At 38.1% G+C, this 5,540-nt stretch overlaps 1 pseudogene; it reads left to right on the forward strand.

Annotated features, from left to right (window-relative positions):
* On the forward strand, positions 1 to 5,540 carry LOC107684320 (prokineticin receptor 1-like; annotated as a pseudogene).

The raw sequence follows: 5,540 nt of genomic DNA on the forward strand, positions 1-5,540 counted from the left end.
ATGGGAGAAGCCAACAGGAGCACCTCCACCAAAACATGGACTCTCATCCACCCATCGGGGAGCCCCCATGAACTCATGCCCAATTACGACATCCCCCTGGATTACGAGGTTCCGGTGGACGAGATCCCAGACACGACTCAGGGACGAGCATTCTTTCGTTATCGCGGTGGTCCTGGTCTGCATCATGCTGGTCTGCGGCATTGGGAATTGCCTCTTTATAGCCTCATTGGCACGCTACAAAAAACTAAGGAATCTCACCAATTTACTCATCGCCAACTTGGCAATATCAGACTTCCTGGTGGCGACTGTGTGCTGTCCCTTTCTGGTGGATTATTATGTGGTCAAGCGTCTGTCATGGGATCATGGGATTGTGCTTTGCGTCTCCATTAACTACCTTAGGACTGTGTCTCTCTACGTGTCCACCAATGCCCTGCTAGCCATCGCGGTGGACAGGTGAGCATTTGTCTCTCTGAGCTCATGCAGCATGATGCTAAATGTTGTATACACTGTGGGTCAATATGTTTATTAAATAATCATGGTAAATTGGTTTTGGTCACAAGGAAACAAACTTGTAGGACAAAATCTCCCATCATTTGCTGTAGCTGCATAACAAGGCCAAAATACACAGAAAAAACATCATTACACATTTAAAGCAACAAAATGAAGAACTAATGATGTGCATTAAGTTTTAAAAGGTTCCTGTCATTATGAGAAAGTGCCACTTACTATGAATAGTGTATTTGTTTTATTTTTATTTTTTTTTTAAATTAAATTCCGTTCAGAAAGTATGCATTAAATTGATCAAAAATGAATTTCCTATTAATCAAAGTATTATTAAAAAAATGTCTCAGTTTCCACAAAAATAATATTAACTGTTTTCAACATTGATAATAAGAAATGTTTCTTGAGCAGCAAATCAGCATATTATAATGATTTCTGAAGAATCATGTGACACTGAAGACTGGAGTAATGATGCTGAAAATTCAGCTTTGAATCACAGAAATACATTACAGTTTAAAATATGTTCAAAAAGAAAGTGATTAAATTGTAATAATAATTCGCAATATTACGTATTTTTTTACTGTATTTTTAAGCAAATAAATGCAGCCTTGGTGAGCAGAAGAGAGTGTCAGTAACATTATAAATCGTACTGATCCCAAACCTTTGAACACTAGTGTGTCTGAACGCTCATATCCGTTTCCTCCGTTTGTAAACGCATTGTTTTTCTTCCTAATGAAGCTGCTTCGCTTTCCAAATAAATGCAGCCTTGGTGAGCAGAAGGGAATTATTTCAAAAACATTAAAAAATCTTACCAACTCCAAACTTCTGAATGGTAGTATACATAATATTAATATTAAAGCTGCAGTCCGTAACTTTTGGCGCTCTAGCGCTTAATAAACAGAACTGCGTGCGTCTTGCGGAAGAACATTGTAGCCGGAACTACTTCTCTCGGTTTATGTCTATGGCGAATCACGCAGGTACTGGGTTACTCCGCAGCGGTACCTACCAGAACCAGTCTAAAATAGTCCGAATATAAACACTTATTATAGGTGTACCGTAGTGATTCAGGACAAGCCAAAAACACGGTTTGGAAAATGGATTCATGGTGTACTCGATTATTATATAAAGTTTGAACACAAAAAAATGTACGGACTGCGCAGCTTTAAATTTTACTTTTTTTGGGCCTAATTTCTGCTGTCATACAGCTATCACAAGCTCTTATGCAGTTTTTAACATACATTTCCCATAGATTATTTAAAGAGGTTTCTTAACTTTGGTAACAGGGTTGTCTAATTTAGTTAATTTAATGTTGGATAATAGTTTATCTCTTTAAGTTTGTACCATATTCATGAAAAGTGCCACGTGAAAAGAGAAACTGCTCAGCTTGTGCATTTTTTAAAAACCAAAATCACTTAAACATGCACAAAATCATATTTACGACTTCCAATCTTACAACTATAGGAACTTCTCAGAAGGACATGAAGGCAGGGTTAGAGACTTCAGTTCAGATTGTACTCGATTATTATATAAATTTTGAACACAAAAAAATGTATGGACTGCGCAGCTTTAAATGTTACTTTTTTTGGGCCTAATTTCTGCTGTCATACAGCTATCACAAGCTCTTATGCAGTTTTTAACATACATTTCCCATAGATTATTTAAAGAGGTTTCTTAACTTTGGTAACAGGGTTGTCTAATTTAGTTAATTTAATGTTGGATAATAGTTTATCTCTTTAAGTTTGTACCATATTCATGAAAAGTGCCACGTGAAAAGAGAAACTGCTCAGCTTGTGCATTTTTTAAAAACCAAAATCACTTAAACATGCACAAAATCATATTTACGACTTCCAATCTTACAACTATAGGAACTTCTCAGAAGGACATGAAGGCAGGGTTAGAGACTTCAGTTCAGATTTTAGTAGACTCAAATTTGGATTAGATGCAGACTTCATTCATACATTCAGAGCACAAGAAATGCTTTCTGAGGTGCAGTGAGGAATTGCACTGCGCTTGCATCATGTTTGGCCAATCCCTGAGGCTAAACTAGCTAATTAGCATGTCAATATTTGAATGGCCAGGCAGAACATCCTGCATTTAGCCTTCAGCAACGGGTCTGCTAGTCAGAAATTTAGCATCTTGACACAATGTACAGTACATTCAACAGTCTCATCGCCTCTAAAGATCTTAATGTGAACCCATTAGTCAGTCCTTGCTGCAGTTTGGTTCTTAATCTATTCGCAAACACATTTCAGCAAATAATTTGACAAGCATTCACTTTAAAAATAAAATAAAACCTATTGAGCTGCCTACCTGCTGTCTACTAAGGCAGCATCTTCTAAGACAGCATCCTACCTGAAATTAAGCCTTGTAAGTTTAACTTATTGCTATAGATTTTGATATTAGCGTGTCACTAAGACTTCTACACTCTTAAAAATAAAGGTTCTTTGGTTGGCATTGATGGTCCCATGAAGAACCTAACATCCATGGAACCTTTCGAATCCACAAAAGGTTCTTCATAGTGGAGAAAGTTCTTTAGATTGTAAAAATGTTCTTTGCACTAAGAAAAATTGTTCTTTTCAGAACTGTTTATTGAAAGGTTCGTTGGGGAACAAAAAATGGTTCTTCTATGGCATCAATGCAAAAAAAAAAAAAAAAACTTTAGGAACCTTTACTTTTAAGTGTATATGATGCCTCAAAATGCTCCCTACTTAGTGAGCTCACTAGGTTTTGGAACAGAGCTGCTCTTATCTTACAATGCCATTCATGAAATTGTCCAACCTGTTACTCGCGGCATGCTGTTTCCCATTAACTTTGACTTCTTATTTGTGAACTTGCCAAGTAGCACAGATGATACATATCAATAGTAAATTTAATAAAGTAAAAAAAAGTCTTTGGTCTTCCCATGCATTACAGTAACCACATGTATTTGGGGTGAAAGTACATTCTGTTCACTCCTGCTGATCTAGCAGAGACTCCGTTATCCCTGTTGAGCCAGTGAAGATTGCAAAGGCTTCCTTTGGGAAGAACAGAACTCTTTGGAACTTTGGAATATCTGAATTTCAAGTAACACAGATGAGTTAAAAAATAAAATTCATATTTACCAGTAATAAATTTAGAATTATTACAGACAGTGGGACAGATTTTAGTGCATGAGAGAAAACAAGAAGAGCCCTGGGCAAAGATGTGCTGTTAATCAAAATGGCCAGTGTTTAAATGGGTAGAAATAGTGCTGTATCTTTCATTTAGAGAACAAGTGATGGAGGAGCCTGTTATTCGTCATGAATGTCAAAAGGTTATGAAATATCTCATTAAGAATGGGGAGCAGTGATCAGATCAGACAGAGAGATCAGAGAGTCAGTATGTGTTAATAGACTGCTGTGTGCCAGACCCATAATCCTGAATCATTTTCTACTACTGGACTGTTCCGAGGATTTGAGCTTTAAAATGTTTCATAAATACCAATACAAATCTACCATAAACCCCCACACACCAAACACCTGATCCATTCCAAATGCTCACAGTTTCCTAAAGCAGATTCAAATCCAGACCCAGTCCAAATTCTGCAATTCAGAATTTAAGAACTGGCTACAGGAAGTTTGAACTGGAGTTAAAGGAAGTGGAATTTACTGCATTGCAATTCAGTGAAGTTCAACAGGTATTCCATTCTGGAAAAATATCATATTAATATATCTGGATATATAGATGTATTAAATATAAAAATATATAATGTATATAATGAGTACAATAGGAGTCATTTTAGACAGGTTTGTTTGTTCATCTATAAATATCAAATCTTTTAATATAAAAACTTTAAACTTTCAGAAAAAGCTTTTATCAAAATTTTGTTTTGATGAACACTCCTTTTCTAGCTAAAAATTGCACTTATTGAAGTCATTAAAAATATTTGAATTCCAATTCCTTTTCATTTAAATCTTGGTACAGTATGTTGCTTTTCATGAAGATTTACGTTGTTGTTGTCGTTTTAAATCTGGTCACTACATGTGGCGACACGTGTTTCCTTTTAAATTAGTTTTGTACTAAGGGGTAAATTTAATTTATTTTGTGGCAACTATCTTTTTTTTTTTGCTGCATTCAGGCAGTTTTCTCAGCATTTTCTGTATTCAACAGGTACATGGCTATCGTTCATCCCCTGAAGCCCCGTATGAAGTATCAGACAGTGTACTGGATTATTTTTGGAGTTTGGATAATCCCAGTCCTTATCGCGGTGCCGTCGGCATACTTCGCTACAGAGCACGAATACCCACACAGCACGCTCGGCCACGACAAAAAGATCTTCTGCGCCCAGATCTGGTCTGCAGACCAGCAGCTCATGTATCGCTCCTATTTCCTCTTCATCTTCATCGTGGAGTTCCTGGGGCCCGTAGTCACCATGTCAGTCTGTTACACGCGGATCTCCAGGGAGCTGTGGTTCAAGAGCGTCCCGGGATTTCCGACGAAGCAGCTGCGTAAACAGCTACGGCGGCGGCGCAGGACGGTGATGGCACTGATCGCGGTTCTGGTGGCGTATGTTATGTGCTGGGCGCCGTATTATAGTTTCACGCTGCTGCGCGACTTCTACCCGGCGCTGATCACGCGTGGCCGTAACTCGCTGGTCGTTTTCTACATCATCGAGTGCATCGCTATGAGCAACGGTGTCATTAACACTCTGTGTTTTGTGAGCGTTAGAAACAATGTCACAAAGTTCCTCAGAGCCGTCAAACTCGCTAACTGGCGCTCGCTAATGGTGGAAGACGACATTAGGACTTCATCCTTGCGAGTGACATAGGATGTGGAATGTACACGAATAAAGAGAAATGATGGAGACATAAACTAGGTAATACAAGGCCTCAACAATGACATCGTGTGGGTCAAGAAATTTCCATAAACTAATTTTGGAAGGAGCCACAGAGTCATAAACACATACGGGAACAAATAAATGAAGAATAAGCCTATATTTGTTTTGGAAGCCAGAACAACAGAATTACCACTGCAAGAGGTTCAGATCACATGATAGACCAATGATATGGTTCAGCCAAGAG

Source organism: Sinocyclocheilus anshuiensis, unplaced genomic scaffold (genome assembly GCF_001515605.1).
Source record: "Sinocyclocheilus anshuiensis isolate Anshui unplaced genomic scaffold, SAMN03320099.WGS_v1.1 scaffold1371, whole genome shotgun sequence".
NCBI lineage: Eukaryota > Metazoa > Chordata > Actinopteri > Cypriniformes > Cyprinidae > Sinocyclocheilus > Sinocyclocheilus anshuiensis.